The sequence below is a fragment of the Chiloscyllium plagiosum genome, unplaced genomic scaffold, assembly GCF_037043375.1.
Source record: "Chiloscyllium plagiosum isolate Xiang-an unplaced genomic scaffold, Cpla_swu_hap1 HiC_scaffold_5, whole genome shotgun sequence".
Taxonomy (NCBI): domain Eukaryota; kingdom Metazoa; phylum Chordata; class Chondrichthyes; order Orectolobiformes; family Hemiscylliidae; genus Chiloscyllium; species Chiloscyllium plagiosum.
This window is the reverse complement of record NW_028270143.1, coordinates 116,471,410-116,494,125: the sequence shown is the minus strand read 5'-3', so window position 1 is coordinate 116,494,125 and position 22,716 is coordinate 116,471,410. Positions and strand designations below refer to the sequence as shown.

At 41.4% G+C, this 22,716-nt stretch overlaps 1 protein-coding gene across 1 annotated transcript in view; it reads right to left on the bottom strand.

Moving 5' to 3' along the window:
- Window positions 1-22,716, bottom strand: part of LOC122550126 (5'-AMP-activated protein kinase subunit gamma-2-like) — a 470,860-nt gene that overhangs the window by 409,344 nt on the left and 38,800 nt on the right. The gene's annotated exons all lie outside the window — the stretch shown is intronic.

Below are 22,716 nucleotides of genomic sequence, written 5' to 3'. Positions count from 1 at the left end.
TTTTACTCAGTATTTACAAACTAAAATGCACTGCCTAAGAGGGTCATGGGAACAGATTAGCTGGTGAATTTTGTTTGTGGATCTGATACATATTTTAAAATGTAAATATTTGCAAAGCTATAGAGATAAAGCAGGGGAGTAAGGTTAATTGGATATAGCTAGTTCACAAAGGGGTGGATGGCCTTTTTCCGTACACTTGATTTTGTGGAACAAAGAAAAAATGTTTCTTGCAAAGTTTAACAACCCAGCTAAGGAAGAGATATTGCAAAATTTTGGAAGCTATTTTCCAGGGCGGTTGAGTTAAGAGGAACAAAAACCAGGGAATCAATAAATAAATTCAATCTAAAATTATCTCTATTTTTGCCATGAGAGGGGGAAATATCACTCAAGTCCTTTTATAAAGGCCCGTTAATCTGTTCAAACTAATAGGGGTTGGTTAGTTCAGTTGGCTGAATGGCTGATTTGCAATGCAAAGTGACACCAACAGCGTGGATTTAATTCCTACACTAACCAAGGGTACCATGAAGAACTCTCCTTCTCACCCTCTCTGCTGAGGTGTGGTGACCCTCATGATAAACCACCACCAGTCATCTTTCTCTAATGAGGGAGCAGCACTATGGTCTGTTTAGGCTATGATGAAACAAAATACTCAAACTAAATGATTCTAATTTTCTGTAAAGGTCTTACAAGTAGTAGTTACTCAGTTCTGGATTTTAATGGACAGAGAGCACTACTAAAGACAAGAGTGCTAGCCAGTATAATAAAAAACTCCCCACTTCTGCCTCACAGGGTCATTTTCAGACAGGCCTGCAGTTTTGCACTGGTGTGCAACAGAGCTAACTGCTCACATGATGTAGCATGTAGCCAATCAGTTAAGGCCAATTAAAGGAGCACGAATCATTACATTCTGCTTTCAAACCTTCTTCCTTTTGATGAGAAACTCCTCTGTTCTCACCATCCAAAGCTCCTTAATCTTACCCCTTCTTGCCTGTCTCAGAGGAACAAATTTATGCATCACTCGCAATAACAGCTCCTAAACAGTCTCCACATGTCTGCTGTGCCCTTTCTGTGGAACAATTGCTCCCAATCTACTTCCCAACTCTTGTCTGATATCGTCATAATTTCCTTTCCTCCAATTAAATATTTTCCCATGGTAACTGCTCATTTCCCTCTCCATGGCTGTGGTAAATGTGAGGCAGTTGTGGTCACTGTCACCAAAAAGTGTTCTCCCACTGTGAGATCTGGCACCCATCCTGGCTCATTGCTGAGCACCAAATCCAAAATGGCCTCTCTCCTCATTGGCTGTTTACATACTAAGTAAGGAAATCCTCCTGAACACCTGACAAAAACGGCTCCATCCAAACCATCTGCACTAAGGAGGTTCCAATCAATATGGGAAAGTTGAAGTCACCCATAACAACAACCCTGCTGCATCTGCACATTTACAAAATTTGCCAGCCTATGAGTTCTTCAATCTCCCAACTTCTGTAAGGTCTCCCCTCAGCCACCAGCGCTTCAGGGAAAGTAGCCCCAGCCTATTCACCTCTCCCTATAGCTCAGACTTCCAAACTCAGCAACATTCTTTAAATCTTTTCTGCACCCTTTCAAGTTTAACAGCATATTTCCGATAGCAGGGAGTCCAGAATTAGTTATGTGGAAGAAGAGCAGTCGATTCAGTTTAATGTACTGGACAATTTTTGTTCTTTAATATAACTGTATGAAAGCAAATCACCTGGTCATTATCATGTCACTGTTGTGGGAGTTTGCTGCATGTACATTGGCCACTGTGTTTTCTACATTACAACAGTGATTATATTTCAAATGTTCATCATTAGCTGGAAAGAACTCCTGGGAGTTCAGAGGTGTGGAAGCCAGTTTTTACATTAAAGGTTTTTAAATCTTAGGTAGATTATTTGAATCAAATGAGCAACTTAATTATGAGAAAACTAGCTTGCAGAATTCAAAATCCCTGACATTCACACTAACCTGATCAATAGAGAGACAGATCTATTGCTGAAGGAAAAGGATGAAAGAATGGTAACTTCACAAGATAAAAGGATGATTAATTCAATTTTGCTGGACCAAAAACAATCCAGGAGCATCATGATCATCTGAGTTACAAGAAGACTTTGAACAGTAACAGAAAATTCTGGTCAAATTTTCAGTTCACATGGGACCTCTGCTGCCAAGACCTGCATGTCAGAGAATAGTTCAAATGTTCCCAAATGCCTAGAACTGCTGTTCTTAATCCGGTCTTTGAAGATGGAGTTTAAGATCATCTCCAAGGGAATCACTCAGAATTTCCATTTCATTTGGCAATCAACTCAATCCTGTCCCTTTACAGTGTACTTAGAGATCGGAAACTCCATGCTCAACTGAAACAAACTGATTAAAATCATCTTGTGCTTTAGATCTTAAAAGGCAAGAGTGACATCGAGTGTATAGTGCAGAAAAAGGCCAGCAACACAACCATCCAGTGTTGGCATTTATGCTCCACATGGGCCTCATCCTATGCTCAACCCTTAAGCCCATCAGTAAATCCTTTCATTTCTTTCTCACTTATGTGTTTACTTAGCTTCCCTTCAAAAGCATCTATGCTATTCAGAAAGTTTGACAATCTAAGTATTCTCTAAGTAAATATGCTTCACTTCATAGAACATAGAACATAGAAGAATACAGCGCAGTACAGGCCCTTCGGCCCTCGATGTTGCGCCGATCCAAGCCCACCTAACCTACATTAGCCCACTATCCTCCATATGCCTATCCAATGCCTGCTTAAATGCCCATAATGAGGGAGAGTCCACCACTGCTACTGGCAGGGCATTCCATGAACTCACGACTCGCTGAGTAAAGAACCTACCCCTAACATCTGTCCTATACCTACGCCCCCTTATATCCATATGGATACTTCATATCCATATTAAGTTTATTATCACGGGTATCAGATGCATCAATATATAATTGTACAATTATAAGCTGTAGATTTCCGGCATTTTTTAATGTGCTCAGTGAGAGTGGCACATTACCAGGACCCCTGGAGAAGATGTTGTGCAGTGATGACTGGAGGAGTAGAGAGGGTGAAATTTACAAAGAGGGAATGATGAGCATTTGAAGCTATTTCAGTTTTAGTAATATCAATTTAATATTAATTTATTCAGTAATTTACCATTTATACAATTTATTCTGTAATCCGAGATGGCACTGGAACATGGTGACATTATCCACTTTTCACTGTACCTAGGTACAAGTGGCAATTTATTAAATAAATCTACTAAATAAGATCTAACAATTCTATAAATATTGTTCAAGATATTAATTATAACTTTTGTTGCTATCACTGATGCAATGTTCTATAGACCTAATAGAAATACTTCAGTCTAAAAGTTTATGATGTCGAGCTGACAGATCTGTTTTGCTACAGTGCATGCCCTGCCAGAGGTGGAAGAAGCCAGCATATTTACGGGTTGACTATTGTCCATCACAATTAGCAGGGAGGCGGGGGTGTGGGTTGCCAGTATCATTTAGTATAACAGGTACCTCCGATGAAATTGCATCTCCCTCTCTTTCCTCAGAAGCCTTCAAAAAGGTTACAGACTCTTACACTCCAGGAGGAAGCTATTGGGCCCATCCTTCCATCCTCTTTAAAAATGCTAGCCAATTAGTTTGGCTCCCCTGTTATTTCCCCATGGAATTATCTATTCTTCTCATAGATACATAGAAAAATAGAAGAAGTACACAATTCAGCCCTTCAAGCCAGATCCATTATTCATTATGATAATGGGCTCATCATCCAACTCAATAGCCTGTTTCTACTTTCATACTGCCACACAGAAATGGACAGCTAATATTTCAGCATGCCTAAGACTTAGCATATATTCAAAAGGAAGGGCACCATTGTTTCAGGCACAGTCTTAACAAAGCTTAATGTGTTCTTCATTCAGGTTATATTCAAAACTAATTCTGGGTTTGTGCTAATGAACTGGTTCACTGTTCTATGTAACTGCACGTTTGAGGCAGGGTCTATTAAACAAGAAACAACAAGGAATTCTGATTGATAGATGAGCCTAACTATTCAAGTTCTGCTCTATTCCCACTGGAAAGAAAATGGCTGTTTGCTGTGCAAATGATTTGAACAAATCAAGTTCATCAAGCCTATTCTGATTCTTCTTTCCAATTCTGTCCATGGCCTCACCTCCACCCACATCTGTATCCTTCTCCAGTCTCAAAGTCTGCTCGAATTGTGTCCTTCTCCAATTCTGAGATTTGCCGTATCCCTGATTTACTGCTCCACCATTGACAGTTGTGCACTCAGCTGGTGGGTTCTAAGATTTGGAATTCTCTCCATTATTGATCTCTCTTCCTTTTTAGACAACCCTTAAAACCCACCTTTGTGATCAAGTTATTTGTCACTCTTTCAATTTGAGAGTCAGTATCAAGTTTGATTTGATTCCTATGAAGTTTCTTAGGATGTTTAAGTAGGTTTACAGTGCTGCATTAATGCAAGCTGTTGTTTGTTCAATTGGCTTATATGGTTTTCTGAAGTGACAGAAGAAAGACTGATGTTTTTTAAGACCCATAATTAAGGCCAGACACCATTATCAAATATCCTTACACCATGTATCTTTAATAAACATCCCAAATCACAGCACGGCGCAATTTGATTCTGTATCTCTCATGATGATTCCTCATTGACTAATTAATTAGATGACATCATAATAAAAAAACTTCATTAAATGACAAATAGGATTAGACACCACGCAAATTCCACCATTGGCAACATTTACCATAGAAAACATGAAGAATGGGTTGCTATGTTTGGTTATTTAGATTGTTGCCACTAATGCCAGGCCACTGAACACATTCGCCTATTATCTGATCATTCATATTATTTCCATTCCTGCCCTCTCTCACTTTGCAATGAGTGCTGCAATTTCATCTCAGCCCTTGCCTCCTTCCATCCCATTGCAGGATACCAGCCTGACTTGCAAACTTCCACAGCCTTGTTCCATGCCATTAACACTCCCCACTCTCGCATGTTCAGCATTATTTTATGATTTTGTTTTCTGAAATAGCAAAGATGAGGTTCTTAAATAAGGAATCAAAGAGAAAGAAAACAAAAACATTGAAAAGATGATGCAATTGCATTTGGCAGCATAATGCATAATTAACTCATCTGAAGTAATTCTATAATGTAATATGGAATATAATTCAAGACAATTCTATATAATCCATTACTTAGGTCACGGAATATAATAGCATATAATTCATTACTGAGATCAATGCTGGACAAGTTTTAATATATGTACAGTAGTTCAATGCTACTCAGAGTTGAAACCACTGTAAAGGAAGTGAAAAGGTTGGTATTTGTACAGTGCCTTTCATGACTTTAGGACATCCCACAGCACTTGATGACCAGGGAAGTACCTTTGTATTAAAACAGAAAGTGCTGTAGAAACTCAACTGGTCTGTCATTATCTGTGGGGTGACAAACAGAGTTAATGTTTCAAGTCTAATTAGTCTCATCCTCAGAAGTACCTTCAAATTGTAGCCACTGTTGTAATGTAGATAAATACCGCAGTATATTTGTATACACCCACAGATAGCAATGGGACCAGACAATTTGTTTTCTGACTGAATGATAAATATTAGTAAAATTAATCCCTGCCTCCAACTCATTCTTCTTTGAAGTACTGCCATAATATATATGTGGGCATTGCTGGCTACACATCCTGGTTGTCATGGAGAAGATGGTGGAGATTTGCCTTCTTGAACTGCACCCAGAATGTGCTCAGAAATGAATTTCCAAGATTTTGACCCAGCAACACTGAAGGAATGGCAATATATTTCCAAGTCAGGATGATGAGTGACTTGGGTGCAATGCATCTTCTAGATGGTACACATTGGTGCTGTTCAATAACAGTGGTGGGGGGGGGGGGAATTGAATGTTTCATGATGTGGTGCCAATCAAGTGGGCTACTTTGTCCTATATGGTGTAAAGCTTCTTAAATGTTGTTAGAGCTGTATTCATCAGGCAAGTGGTGAGTATTCCATCACACACTTGCTTTGTGCCTTGGAGATGGTGGACAGGCTTTGGGGAGTCAGAATGTGATTTACTTGCTGCATGATTCCAGTCTCTGACCTACACTTGTAGCCGCAATATTTAAATGGTTGGTCCAGTTCAGTTTCTGGTCAATGATAACATCCAGAATAATGACACGGGAGGCCTGGAACTGAGATTTTGATTTTGATTTTATTGTCACATGTATTTTACTGTAAGAATTCAATAAAATACAGTGAAAAGTTTTCATTTGTCACCGCGATATGATGTCATTTTGAATAATTTGACAATAGGGTAAAAAGGAAACATATAGCTTAAAGAGAACCCATCAATCCTGAGCCAGCTCATCACCGTCAACAATGCCTGCATCACCATCCTTCCTCCACTATTTCGTCACTGTCTACACTGGACCCAACCAACACTGAAGTAGTCAATCCTAAGGCCCCATCTTTGCCGTTTGGCCAATACTGCTCAGCAACTGCCTGGCTGCCTCCTGTGCTGGACCCACCAACATCAGCGTCATGTCTCTCAGTGCTGGGCTCACCTCATTGATGTTGCTGTGACATCCTTCCAAGATGACCAATCTCTTACAACAGAACCGTCTTCCTATGTGCCAGGTATGAGTCTAATCAGCTGCCCTTTTCCTCCCTCTGATTCTCATTGATTCCAGTTTTGCTAGGGCTCGTGGATGCCATACTCAGTCAAATGCAGCCTTGATGGCATGGGCAGTCACTCTCACCTCACCTCTGGAATTCAGCGTTTTTGTCCGCGCTTGAACCAAGGCTGTAATGAGGCCAGGAGCAGAGTAGCCTTGGTGGAACACAAACTGGATGTCACTGAGCAGGTTATTGCTGAGCAGGTGCTGCTTGATAACACTGTTGATGATGATCAAGAGTAGACGGATGGAATGGTAATTGGCTGGTTTGGATTTGTCCTGCTTTTTGTGTACAGGACACACATGAGCAATTTACCACATTGTTGGGGAGATGCCAGTGTTGTAGCTGTGCTGAAACAGCTCAGCTAGGGGTGCAGCAAGTTCTGAAACACAAGTCTTTAATACTTTTGCTAGAATGTTGTAGGAGCCCAAAGCTTTTGCGGTATTTTGAGTGTTTGTCCACTTCTTGATATCACATACAGCGAATCAAATTGGCTGAACACTGGCATCCATGATGCTGGGGACCTATGGAGGAGGCTGAAATGTATGATCCGCTGGATACTTCCAAATGTTAATAGTTATGTTGCAGTTATACAAAACCTTGGCAAACCCCATCTGCAGTACTGTGAGCAGATCTGGGCACCACACCGAAGGAAGGATATGTTGGCCTTAGAGACAGTACAGTGCAGGTTTACAAGAATGATACCTGGGCTTCAGGGATTATGTTATGAGGAGAGATTATACAAATTGTATCTGGTTTCTCTAGAGTTTATAGGATTAAGGAGTGACCTAATCAAAGTCACCAAGATATTGACAGGAAAGACAGGCTGGATAAAAATAAACTATTTACACTGTTGGAGATTCTAGAATTAGGGGACATAAAGTGAGAATTAGGGCCAGATCATACCACAGAAATGTTAGAAAGCACTTTTAAACACAAAGGGTGGCAGACAGCAAACAGCAGTGGATGCTGGATCAATTAATTTTAAATCTGAGACAAAATATTTGCTAACCAAAAGTATTAAGGGATATAAATCAAAGACAGGTATATGGAGTTAGGCACACATCAGTCATGATCTTACTGAGTGATGGAACAGGCTTGAGGGGCTGAATGGACTACGCCTGTGTTCATCCAACATTGCAGCACTCTTTTAGCTTTGCTCTGAACTATCAAGCTGAATTATATGTTTAATTCTATTGCAGTGGACCTTGATGGTTCAACCTTCAATGGTACAACCTTCTGAGTTTGGACAGAAGTGTCATAGCCAATAGACCACAGCACCTTTACATGCACACAGTATTCTTCTTTACAAAAGGATGTGGTCAGACATGCACTGGGATTCACTGGGTCAGTCTTGAATGTGATTTTACAAATGAAACATCAAGTATGGAAACTGAGGGAGGGATGCTCTGTTTAATAATGAGAATTTAATCACACAGTCATTTCAAAACATTACTTTCCAATTATTTTGCAGCTTTGTGAATCTTTGAAAAGAATGATTCTGCAGCTGTGTGAGTTCCTCCAATCTAGTCAAGTTCATTCATAACTTGAGAACTGAGCTCCATTTTACAGGAATTCCAGCTGAAATCCAAATTAAGGGCTAAATTAATTTTACATCATCATTTTAGTTGAACTTGCTCTGACATTGTTAAAGGGAAGTTCTCTGTGAATGAATATCTAATGCCCTTTAAGGAAGAAAATCTGCCATTCCTTACCTTATCTGGTCTACATGTGACTCCAAAACCATAGCAATATACTTGACTCTAAACTGCCCTCGAGACAATTAGGAATGGGTAATAAATGATGGCTCAGTCACTGACACAAACATCCGATGAACAATTTGTTTCTAAAAGAAGTAACCGGAGCACTTTTAGTTGCATTTAACATCAAAGACAGGTGAACCTTGTGACCACTTCTGCCAGCTTTAACAATGAGAGCGGATATATATTGAACTTGACTGGGATCCCAATTTATAAGAGGACTGAGTTCCAGGCAATGATATAGAGCCAGTGAGTTATGCAGCAGGTAATCAGAGCCAAGGGCAATAAGGTCAAGTCTGGAGCACTCCTACGTCAGCCATAGGGCTGGCTTTGATTGTTGCTCGAGACCACCAGATCTCTTTGCTATGGAAGTGGAACTCCATGGACCTGCAGCTTTCTTAAAAAAAACAAAGCCATGAGAAAAGTGCTGCACTGTCTTTCAGCTGAATGGATAACCTCAGACCCAGCCTACCCTCTGAAGCAGATACACAACCTTCTGATGACACTATATCTATGAACTGAGTCGTTATCCTTGGCTTCCTGGTCAATATTTATCTGTCAGATGACATCACTAAAAAAATAGATTGGCCCATCATTTCCTGGTGACAATAGCACTGATGTAAATGGTGCTCACATTTGTTTGAGCACAAATGCTGCAGTAACTTCAAAAAGGGGAAGCTGCCTGAATAAATGGGGAGTTTGCAGCCCGGGACATGTCTCTTCACTGTCTTTTCCACAATGGTGGCCATCCCAATGTCTGGCTAACCCAGAGAATGGGTCAATGACATTGAGTTTGTTGTGCTTGTATGTGATGGATATAATTAGAACTTCTGCAAAAAAACTGGGGCTTGCCTTCAATGTCATGTGGCCCATTTGGAGCCATTGAAGGTTCTATTGTGTTTATTTAAACTTATCAGAGGCTCTATTGAAGATCAGCCAGTTGTTAATTGCTGACAATGGGCTCCTCTAGTTTGAAAAGTTAATCCTTTCAAACGGGAAATTTAATTTCTTCTGAACATAGAGCAGTATACTTCCCAGTTATAATTGTTGGAATTGAAACAGCATGTAATTTAAAAATATTATAAAATCATACAGTACAGAAGAAGCCTTTCAGTCCATCAAGTCTGCAGTGACTAAATGACTCTAAATTTACACAAGTCCAACTATCGAACACTTGGCCCATTACCTTGAATATTATGACATTTCATGTATTCATCCAAGTAGTTTTTTTTAAAAGGTTGTGAGGCTTCCTGCCTCAACTATCCTCTCAGGCAGTGCATTCCAGATACCCAATATCCTCTGAGTGAAAAAACGTTTCCTCAAATCCCAAAGAATGAAGAACAATACAGCACAGGCAACAGAGTGTTACAAGGGGACATAAATTTAAGGTGAAGGGTGGAAGGTATAGGGGGGATGTCAGGGGTAGGTTCTTTACCCAGAGAGTGGTGGGGGCATGGAATGCGCTGCCTGTGGGAATGGCAGAGTCAGAATCATTGGCGACCTTTAAGCGGCAATTGGATAGGTACATGGATGGGTGCTTAAGCTAGGACAAATGTTCGGCACAACATCGTGGGCCGAAGGGCCTGTTCTGTGCTGTATTGTTCTATGTTCTATGTAGTCCTTTGGCCCTCCAAGCTTGCGCCGCCAAATTTTGCCCTCACATACTAAAACTGTGTTCATTTACAGGATCTGTATCCCTCTATTCCCTTCCTATTCATGTATTCATCCAAGTGCTTTTTGAATGCTGCTAAAGTGTCTGCTTCTATCACTTCCTCTGACAACGGGTTCCAGGCATTCACAACCTTTTGTGTGAAAAACCTGCCTTGCATATCTCTTTTAAATGTCCCCCCCCATTCCTTGCACCTTGACCTCATGTCTTCTAATAATTGACCCCTCCACCCAGGAATAAAGCCTCATACTTTGGAATCTTTTTTGGGGTAGAAGTGACCTGTACAAGAAGGATGGATTGCACCTAAATTGGAAGGGGACTAATATACTAGCAGGGAGATTTGCGAGAGCTGCTCGGGAGGATTTAAACTGATAAGGTCGGGGGGGGTGGGGGGTGGGACCCAGGGAGATAGTGAGGAAAGAGATCCAATCCAAGACTGGTACAGTTGAGAACACAAGAGAGTCAAACAGTCAGAGCAGGCAGAGTCAAGTAGGACAAATAAATTAAACTGCATTTATTTAAATGCAAGGGACCTAACAAGGAAGGCAGGTGAACTCTGAGCATGGTTAGGAACATGGGACTGGGATATCATAGCAATTACAGAAACATGGCTCAGGGATGGGCAGGACTGGCAGCTTAATGCTCCAGGATACAAATGCTACAGGAACGATAGAAAGGGAGGCAAGAAAGGAGTGGGAGTGGCATTTTTGATAAGGGATAGCATTACAGCTGTGCTGAGGGAGGATATTCCTAGAAATACATCCAGGGAAGCTATTTGGGTGGAACTGAAAAATAAGAAAGGGATGATCACCTTATTGGGATTGTATTATAGACCCCCTAATAGTCAGAGGGAAATTGAGAAACAAACTTGTAAGGAGATCTCAGCTATCTGTAAGAATAATAGGGTGTTTATGGTAGGGGATTTTAACTTTCCAAACATAGACTGGGACTGCCATAGTGTTAAGGGTTTATATGGAAGCATATGTAAGGTATAGACAGGATAGCTCGAGTGAATCCTTAGAAGAGTATAAAGCCAGTAGGAGTCTACTTAAGAGGGAAATCAGAAGGTCAAAATGAGCTAGCTTTGGCAAATAGAATTAAGGAGAACCCAAAGGGTTTTTACAATACATTAAGGACAAAAGGGTAACTTGGGAGAGAATAGAGCCCCTCAAAGATCAACAAAGATGTGTGGAGCCGCAGAAAATGGGGGAGATACTAAACGAGTATTTTGCATCAGTATTTACTATGGCAAAGGATATGGAAGATATAGACTGTAGGGAAATAGATGGTGATACCTTACAAAATGTCCACGTTACAAAGGAGGAAGTGCTAGATGTCTTGAAACGCATAAGGGCGGATAAATCCCCAGGACCTGATCAGGTGTACCCGAGAACTCTGTGGGAAGCTAGAGAGGTGATTGCTGGGCCTCTTGCTGAGGTATTTGTATCATTGATAGTCACAGGCGAGGTGCCGGAAGACTGGAAGTTGGCTAACCTGGTGCCACTGTTTTAGAAGGGTGGTAAGGACAAGCCAGGGAACTATAGACCAGTGAGCCTGAAATCGGTAGTGGGCAAGTTGTTAGAGGGAATCCTGAGGGACAAGATGTACACATATTTGGAAAGGCAATGACTGATTAGGGATAGTCAACACGGCTTTGTGTGTGGGAAAGCATGTCTCATAAACTTGATTGAGTCTTTTGAAGAAGCAACAAAGAGGACTGATGAGGGCAGAGAGGTAGATGTGATCTATATGGACTTCAGTAAGGCATTTGACAAGGTTCCCCATGAGAGACTGGTTAGCAAGATTAGATCTCATGGAATACAGGGAGAACTAGTCACTTGGATACGGAACTGGCTCAAAGGTAGAGAACAGAGGGTGGTGGTGGAGGGTTGTTTTTTAGACTGGAGGCCTGTGACCAGTGGAGTGCCACAAGGGTCGGTGCTGGGTCCTCTACTTTTTGTCATTTACACAAATAATTTGGATGTAAGCATAAGAGGTACAGTTAGTAAGTTTGCAGATGACACCAAAATTGGAGGTGTAGTGGACAGTGAAGAGGATTACCTCAGAATATGACAGGATCTTGACCAGATGGGCCAATGGGCTGAGAAGTGGCAGATGGAGTTTCATTCAGATAAATGCGAGGTGCTGCATTTTGGGAAAGCAAATCTCAGCAGGACTTATACACTTCCAGCTAAGCACTGTCCCCATGACTTGTCCTATCTGCCTATCTTCTTTTCCACCTCTCCACTCCACCCTCCTCCCTGACCTATCACCTTCATCCCCTCCCCCACTCACCTATTGTACTCTATGCTACTTTCTCCCCACCCCCCACCCTCCTCTAGCTTATTTCTCCACCCTTCAGGCTCTCTGCCTTTATTCCTGATGAAGGGCTTTTGCCCAAAACGTCGATTTTACTGCTTCTCAGATGCTGTCTGAACTGCTGTGCTCTTCCAGCACCACTAATCCAGAATATACACTTAATGGTAAGGTCCTAGGGAGTGTTGTTGAACAAAGAGATCTTAGAGTGCAGTTTCATAGCTCCTTGAAAGTGGGGTCACAGGTAGATAGGATAGTGAAGAAGGTGTTTGGTATGCTTTCCTTTATTGGTCAGAGTATTGAGTACAGGAGTTGGGAGGTCATGTTGCGGCTGTACAGGACATTGGTTAGGCCACTGTTGGAATATTGTGTGCAATTCTGGTCTCCTTCCTATTGGAAAGATGTTGTGAAACTTGTAAGAGCTCAGAAGAGATTTACAAGGATGTTGCCAGGGTTGGAGGATTTGAGCTATAGGGAAAGGCTGAACAGGCTGGAGCTGTTTTCCCTGGAGCATCGGAGGTTGAGGGGGTGACCTTATAGAGGTTTATAAAATCATGAGGGGCTTGGATAGGGTATATATACAAAGTCTTTTCCCTGGGTTGGGGGAGTCCAGAACTAGAGGGCATGGGTTTAGGATGAGAGGGGAAAGATATATAAGAGACCTAAGGGGCAATATTTTCTCACAGATGGTAGTACATGTATGGAATGAGCTGCGAGTGGAAGTGGTGGAGGCTGGTACAATTGCAATATTTAAAAGGCATTTGGATGGGTATATGAATAGGAAGGGTTTGGAGGGATATGGGCCAGGTACTGGCAGGTGGCACTAGATTGTGTTGGGACATCTGGACGGCATGGATGGGTTGGACCAAAGGGTCTGTTTCCATGCTGTACATCTCTATGACTCTATGACTTTACACTCTATTGATGCCATTCACAATCTTATAAGTCTTCTATTAGATTGCCCCTTAACCTCCTGCTTTTCAGTGAAAACAAACCCAGTCTATCCAAACTTTCTTCATTGCTAAAATCCCCCAAAACCAGGCAACATCCTGGTAAATCTTTTCTGTACCTTGTCCAAAGCATCTGTATCCTTCGGTGGTGACCAAACTGTGCACAATATTCCAAGTATGTCCGAACTGAAGTTCTATAAAACTGCAGCATAACGTCTATCCTTATACTCAATGCCCCTTCCAATGAAGGCAACCATGCCATAGGCCTTTTTACTACGTTATCTACTTGCGCTGTCACCTTCTGTGGTCTATGGACCAGCACACCCATCCCTCTGCAGATCAATATTTCTAAGGGTTCTGCCATTCACTGTGTAATTTCCATCTGTACTTGACCTCCCAAAATGCATCACCTCACATTTATCTGGATTAAACTCTATCTATATTTTTTTCTGTGCATGTCTCCAACTGATCCATATCCTGCTGTATCCTCTGACAATTCTCCTGACCATCTGCAATTCTACCAATCTTTGTATTGTCCTCAATGTTACTAATTAAACCAGTTATGTTTTTTCTCCAAATCATTCACGTAGATCACAAACAGCAGAGGTCCTAGCACTGATCCCTGTGGAACACCACTAGTCACAGCTCTCTGTTCTGAAAAGCATCCTTCCACTGCTACCGTCTGTATCCTATGACTAAGCCAGTTCTGTATTCATCTTGCCAGTTCATCTCTAAAACCATGTGACTTCATCTTTTGTACCTGTCTGCCATGAGGGACTTTGTCAAAGGCTTTACTGAAGTCCACATAGACATCAATTGCTTTTCCCTCAACAATCATCTTAGCTACCTCCTCAAAAAGTTTGATCAAGTTATTTAGATATGACCTGCCCCATACAAAACTATGCTGTTTATAACTATTAAATCTATTTGCTTCTAAAGGCGTATAGATCTTGTCCCTGAGAATCTTTTCCAATAATTACACTACCACTGACATGAGACTCACAGGCCTGTAATTTCCAGGATTATCTCTGTTACCATACTTAAACAATGGGATAACACTGGCTAATCTCCAGTCCTCTGAGACCTCAACTGTGGCCAAAAAGGACCTAAAGATTTCTGAAAATGCTCCAGTAATTTGTTCTCTTGCCTCCCTTAACATTCTATATAGATCCCATCAAGACCCAGTGACTTTTCTACCTTCATTCTTTTTAAAACGGACAGCACCTCTTCCTTTTTAATAACAATTTGGCTTAGAAACTTAACACCCCATTCCTTGGGATCATTCTTTAGAGATTCCCTGCTTTGTTCTTGAGTGGGCTAGCCCTTTCACTGGCTACCCTCTTGCTTTTTATATAGGTAAGAAAGCCTTGAGATTCTCCTTAATCCTGTTTGTTTGTGCCTTTTCATGACCCTTTTTAGCAGTTCTAATTGCTTGTTTAAGTTTTTTCCTATTTTCCTTACATATTTTAAGATCTTCATCAGTTCCCACCCTCCTACACTTTATGTAAGCTTCCTTTTTCTTTCTGACCAAGGTCATAACATCCCTGACCATCCAGGTTCACATAACTTGCAATATCTATCCTTCATTCTCGCAGGAACGTGCTGCTCCTGAACTCTTATCAACTGCCATTTGAAATACTCCTACATGTCCGATGGAAATTTACCCTCAACCAGCTGCCTCCAATCAAAATTCTCCAGTTCTTGCCTAACATTGTTATGGTTTGCCTTGCCCCAATTTAACACCTACACCCGAGGATTGCTGTTATCCCTACCGAGGAGTACTTAAAACTCACGGTATTATGGTCACTATTCCTGAAATGCTCCCCCACTGAAACTTCACTCACCTAGCAGGCTCATTTCCCAAAACCAGTTCCAGTTTAGCCCCTTTCCTGGTTGGTATGTTTACATATTGTGTCAAGAGGCCCCTCTAAACGTCCTGCCTTTTACCTTAAAATTATTCCCTCCTGAACCTCCAGAGTGTCACAGTGGCACAGTGGTTAGCACTGCTGCCTCATAGCGCAAGAGACCCAGGTTCAATATCTACCTCAGGTGACTGTCTGTGTGGAGTTTGCACATTCTCCCCGTATCTGTGTGGGTTTCTCTGGGTGCTTTGGTTTCCTCCCATCGTCCAAAAATGTGCAGATTAGGTGAATTGGCCATGCTAAATTGCCTGTAGCGTTAGGTGTAGGGGAATGGGTCTGGGTGGGTTGCGCTTCAGCGGCTCGGTGTGGACTTGTTGGGCCGAAGGGCCTGTTTCCATACTGTAAGTAATCTAATCTAAGGAAGATGGCTGCTTCCTGTCCATGTCCCACATAATCTTATACACCTGATTGAAGCTCCCCCACACCACCTTCTCTGCTGTAAAGACAACAACTTGAGCTTATCCAACCTCTCTTTGTAGCGAATAATTATATTTCTTTTTACTTTTGCCATTTCTCTTGTCTTCCATTGCTGTCTTTTTTTCAATCTCTGTTTCTCTTTCCGAGTCTAACTGGTATTGAACACTGTAATTGGAATGGTACAATGTTCACCATTAATGCTATAATCATTCAGCCCAGGTTGGCTGTCTGCATGAGCAAGTCATCTCGTCCTCAGATCTATCTCCATAGACTGAGCATGTTTTTCTTATCCATTGTCTTCCTAGTTCCCATTTGCTACAAGGGTGGTGAGTGCCTGGAATGTGCTGCCAGAGGTGGTGGTGGAAACAGACACAACAGCACCTGAATGCATACTTGAATACAAAGGGCACAGATCCTGTAAATGAAGACTTTAATATGGAAGGGCAAAATGTGTTGGCACAGGCTTGGAGGGCTGAAGATCCTGTTCCTGTGCTGTATTGTTCTTTGTTCTATCTCATGTTGTCATTTCTTCTTTTGCAATTCAGGGCCTTTGAATAGTGCGAATAATCTGTGTCCCCGAATAAAGTCCTTTTATAATTTTGAACCTCTTGATCAAACCTCCCCTCAAAAGGAAAACAATGTCATCTTACATCATCCAAATGGAGTCCCTCATTCTTAAACCATTGTTGTAAATCTTACCATTGTTGCATCCTTCCTAATGTGCATTGGCCAGAATTGAATAGGGTAGTATAGTGGCTCAGTGGTTAGCGTTGTTGCCTCACAATGCCAGGCACCCAGGTTCGATTCCAAACTTGGAGTTCTCCCCATACCTGTGTGGGTTTCCTCTGGGTGCTCTGGTTTCCTCCACAGTCCAAAGATACACAGGATTAGCCATGGGATTAGATTTTAGATTAGATTAGATTAGATTAGATTAGATTACTTTACAGTGTGGAAACAGGCCCTTCGGCCCAACAAGTCCACACCGACCCGCCGAAGCGCAAACCACCCATACCCCTACATTTACCCCTTACCTAACACTACGGACAATTTAACATGGCCAATTCACCTAACCTGCACATCTTTGGACTGTGGGAGGAAACCGGAGCACCCGGAGGAAACCCACGCAGACACGGGGAGAATGTGCAAACTCCACACAGTCAGTCGCCTGAGGCGGGAATTGAACCCGGGTCTCTGGCGCTGCGAGGCAGCAGTGCTAACCACTGTGCCACCGTGCCGCCCACCATGGGAAATGCAGGGTTATAGAATGGGGACCTGGGTCTGGGTGGGAAGCTCTGAGGGCTCTGAGTGTGGACTTGATGGGCTGAATGGCCTGCTTCCACACTGTAGGGATTCTGCAATAATGCAACAATAGCTGACTATATAACTAGTTGGCAAGGTAAGATTGACATCTTGGTAGTTCAATATCCTATAAGGCTTTAATGAAAGACTATCTCATGTGGATTAGCATTGTGACATTTAAATCCATCACATCATTGTTCTACAGTACACAAGGCAAGTATAAGTCTGCAGGTCTCTCGTCTTGTTACACACCTGATGTTGTAATGAGTCTCATCAGCCCTCAGCAGCAGTGAACATTAACTAAACTTGGTGGCCTGCTGCTTAGGTTCCCATTTGATTTTATTTTAATAAATTAGCGATAGTCAAGAAATTATTTGGGGGCAACCTCCAGAGACCAAGTGACCTTCCCAATGATTCATTAGACTGCAAGGAAACAATCTAACTCAAGCAGGAAAACAAGTGAGTTTGCAGGTCTGAAAATCAGTTTGTCTTCCAATGTCACTTTGCAAGTATAGAAAGTATCTCTTCATATTGTCATTCCACTTTTATAACATATTCATCCATGACATGGCAACGTTTCCCGGGGCAACGCCCACATTTAATTACACAACTCCCGTAGGAGGAAAAACATCAATTCACAATCTAAGCTGTGCCCACATGGGCCATATGCAAGAGATCACGTAATTTCACTGTCCATCTCACGTTCACATAAAGTTTTAAAGCCTCATTCGAATTGTGAAGGTGCAATTTATCAAGCTTAAACAGAAGGTAGTGTAAAATATGGTGGTTGTTTATAATATAAAACCGTGATTTCATTTTTAAGGAAGTACAATTAGTTCAGTTTTCCCTTAGTTTTTAAGAAGGTCAAAATTGTGCTGCTGACGACCTTTGCAGGCAGACAATACCATGTTAAAGAAACACATCTGAAAATTCTGTTAACTTAAAATAGAAACATAAAGGCCTCGGGAATTATATGAAATTATCAGGATCTGAAACAGAAAAAATATGTTATACATTTCCACCAGAATACAAGTCATAATGTAAAGAAATAAGGAAATAAGTATTGTCGTAATGACCTTGATTTTGCAGCAGGAATAACTGTGAAATCGTCGGTGCTAATTGCCAAGGGGTGAATCAGCTAGTGACCTCCAGTCTCTGTGCATGCACAGTCACATTCAGAAATCAGGAAGTTACTGTCTGAATTGCCCTGCGTCTCCACAAGCTTCACTTACACAAGAACATGTAAAACACAGGAGCAGCATGAGCAGTTTTTCACACAGAGGGTGGTGCGTGCATGGAATGAGCTTCCAGAGGAAGTGGTGGAGGTTGGCACAATTACAACATTTAAAAGGCATCTGGATGGGTACGTGAATAGGAAGTGTTCAGAGACAAATGGGCCAAATACTGGCAAATGGGACTAGATTATTTAGGATATCTGGTCGGCATGGTTGGACCAAAGGGTCTGTATCTGTGCTGTACATCTCTATACTGTAATGGAACTGAAGAGAAAAGGGCTGAGAGGATATCTTTTAGAGGCTTTCAAAATCATGAGCCAGATAAAGAGAAGCTGTTCTCTCTCGTAATAATGAACCAGATTAAAAGTGATCTGCAAACAAAGTAGGGGTGTTGTGAGAAAAAATGTTTTCACGCAGTGAGTAGCTAGAGTCTGGAATATACTATCTGAAAATGCAGTGGAGGCAGGCTCGATTGAGACATTCAAGATGATTACTCCGATAGAAATGATGTGCAGGGATATTGGGGAAAAGGAGGATATTGCCACTTGGGAATAGAACCGGTGCAGGCACGATGGACCAAAAGATCTCCTCCTGTTACAATTCTGTGATATAGTTCTTGTCTACTAAACATAACAAAACGATTGGACTTGTTGGTTCAATGTGAATTTGAAAGGCATGTGAAGTCTTAATTACTGCCAAACTAGTAATTGTATAAATTACAGTGAAATGCCTATGGGTGGTGTGGAGAAGGGGCTCATGGACAATGACACAGCCTTTAAGGGGTTAATACTATTCAATTCAGATTAATCTGGTTAATAGTTCTTCCCAAGAGGCTCACCTCTGCCAGCCTCTCCTCCATGTCATGCTATGCCCAGTTGACCTTGACCACATGGTGTCTACCAGCACAGCATCATAACCCCACAAAATAGCATTTTAATATAACTTGCTTCAAAGTATTAATATTCTTTATAGTGCTGCTTTAAAAGGTGATGCTGTGATGATATTATGGCTTTAAGAGGTCATTAGGTCCTTCTTTTAAGAACGGTTTTAAGACAGAGATGGCAAGCTGTCTAGTTGGAAGCCAATAAAGTAAACAACGTGTAAGGCCTTTGGGTTTTTTTTTAAAAAGTTGGAACAATAGAAGCTGCCTGAGTGAGTGTGGTCAAGCTCCCACAGAACCAGGATTTTTAGTTAGCTTTTAGCAGAAGCTGCTGGGGTTGTGTAAAAACTGCCACATCTCTCTTAGTTACAGTTGAAAGCTGGAGTTCTCTCTCTCTCAGAATTGTCTTTTGATGTTCTTTCCTCCTGGATTGCAGAACTGCACATGAGACAATCTGTTTTCTGAAATTCCTGTTGCCAAGGGTGTGTTTATGGGATGTTGCTATATTGGAACAATTAATTAGTAATTGTTACTGTATCAATTGTTCCAACAGAGTCAAGTTATTCCAATTCCTTTTTTTTTGCTGTATTTTAACTATAACGAATGAATCAAGTGTTTTGCTTTAAATCTGGTAATTTAACCATTTGAATTGCATCTTGAATGCAATACCTTACATTTACCTTTAAAATAAGAAAACATTAGGGTTAGACTAACTTCTGAATAGTTTGAGGGGGTTTGGTTTGGACCATGACAGCTCCAACCCCCTTAGTAGCCACTTTTGTACAGGGATTCATAAGAACAGAAGGAAGCAATTCAGCCCCACGAGCCTGTTCCACCATTCAATGGGATCATCACTGATCCTTGCCCTAATTCCATATACCTGCCTTTGGCCCATATTCCTTAGTAATTCTGCTTAACAAAATGCATCCATCATATTAATAACTGATAAAATAAAGTACCCACTGTCACTTGTAGAAGAGAGTTCCAAACATCTACACCTTCTGTGTGTAGAAGTGCTTCCTAACATCACTCCTGATTGGTCTGGCCCTAATTCTTGGATTATGCCCCCAAGTTCTAGAATCCCAAATCAGTGAAAATAGTTTATCTTTATCCACCTTGTGTTTCCTCTTAAAGTCTTCAAGACTTTGATCAATCCTTATCCTTCTAAATTCTAAAGAATCTAGGTCAATTTTTGTATAACCTCTCCTCATAACCTTGAAGTCCAGGTATCATTCTTGTAAACATATACTGTACTCCCACCAAAGCCAATGTAACCTTCCTAAGGCCTGGTGCTCAGATATGCTCACAGTACTCCAAGTGGGATTTAAGCAGGGTTTGCATAACTGCAGTTCGCTCAATTGATTTGCAACGTAGAGTGACACCAACAGCATGGATTCAATTCTTATGCCGGCTGAGGTTATCATGAAAGACTCTCCTTCTTAATCTTTCCCCTCGTCTGAGGCATGGGGACCCTCAATGAAACCTTCACCAGTCATCTCTAACGAGGGAGCAGCCCTTTGATCTGAAAAGATTATAGCACCTTCATCTCTCTGTATAAGTTAGAGGTTGATAGACATTTGTTTATCTGTGGTGTACAGGGTTCTCAGGATAGGGTGGGTAAAAGTCATTGATGTGTTTGATCAGTCATGACCATACTGAATGGTGGAATAGGCTCAACGGGTTGAACGGCCTACTCCAGTTCCTATAGTTTGATACGTGGAACTTCACTTTGTGAATGAATGTAAAACTGAGTGAGGATTGCGTTTCTCCACTCCTCCAACACCTACTGGCTACATGAAGTTTAAGATGGCAGAGAATGGTTGACTAAAGAAGTTAGGAAAGTAAGGATTTTTTTTTAGAAGAGCAGAGTACAGCAGATTACAGCTTTTGTGAAAGATGACTGAGATTTAATGCGAATGGTAAGGGTATGTTTACTCATAAATGTTCTCAGAGACTAAGCCTTAAGACCAGTGAAAATATGACTTGGATATGTAGACAGGTTTATGTCCCCACCAAAGAGGAAACAAGGTATGGCTCATGCTATGTCAATTCATAACAAAAGTCAAACCAGAAGCAAGGGATTTTATGAGCTGGATGTATGTCAGTTGAATACTGAAGAACATTTAAAAGATTTTGTGACATTTACCAGAAATATGCTGAAAACAAATGGCCATTCTAAGAAAGAATTTACCATGGACTTCAACAGTCTGAATAAAAGGTTTCACAAATTCAATGTGGAGAATCCTTATTCAATGGTTACACTTAAATTACTAAATTGTTTTAAGGTGGTGCGCATAGATAGGTTTCTGGTTCTTGGAAAGATCTAAGTAGTTAGGTGCCTGCTGCCTTCAAAAAATCCTCAGGAAGCAGATATAACCAGCAGCCTTGATGGCACAAATGAGACATTGTAGAGTGTCAAAAAGAATGGATGATTCAGTATTGGCAGCATGTTGAGATTGTCCTGATATTGAATGCAGATGCCATTGACAAAAAGACACCGGCAGAAGGAATGGAGATGAAAGCACTTTTCACAGATCGGGATATTTCAGCAGGTGATGGGATTGGAGCTACACTATTTAACCTAACCCCAAAAATGCATTGCGAACAGTTAACAGGTGGGTTAAGTGGAACCTAAACATCTTTATGCAATGAATGACACAATGTGGAACAGCAGGTTTCTTGAAGAGATGCAAGACATAGAGATTCTTCAAGGTGTATCTGATAATGATCAGTCTGTTGGAAATGTATTACTCACAAGAAGGTAAAGTCCTGTAATGATTGTTTTAATTAGAGTCATAGAGCTGTACAGCACGGAAACAGACCCTTTGGTCCAATTTTTCCCTGCTGAACTCATATCATAAATTAATCTAGTCCCATTTGCCAGCATTTAGTCCATATCCCTCTAAACTCTTCCTATTCATATACACATTCAAATAGCTTTTAAATCTGCGGCACGGTGGCTCAGTATTTAGCACTGCTGCCTCATCAGTGCCAGGGACCCAGGTTCGACTCTCGTTTCAGGCAACTGTCTGTGTGGAGTTTGCACTTTCTCCCCGTGTCTGCCGGGGTTTCCTCTGGGTGGTCCAGTTTCTTCCCATAATCCAAAGATGTGCAGTCAGGTGAATTAGCCATGCTCCATTGCCCATAGTGTCACGTGCATTAGGTCAGGGGTAAATTATAGGATGGGGAATGGGTCTGGATGGGTTACTCTTTGGAGGGTCACTGTGGACTTGTTGGGCCAAAGGGCATGTTTCCATATGGAAACTAATCTAAATGTTATAATTGTACCAACCTCCACTACTTCCTCTGGCAGCTCATTCCATACACACACCACCCTCTGCATGAAAAAAAGGTTGCCCCTTAGGTTCTGTTTAAGTCTTTCCTCTCTCACCTATCTATGTCCTCTAGTTTTGGACTCCCTCACCCTGGGGAAACGACCTTATCTATTTACCCTATCCATGCCCCTCATGATTTTATAAACCTCTATAAGTTCACCTCTCAGCCTTTGATGCTCCAGGAAAAACAGCCCCAGCCTATTAAACATCTCCCAATAG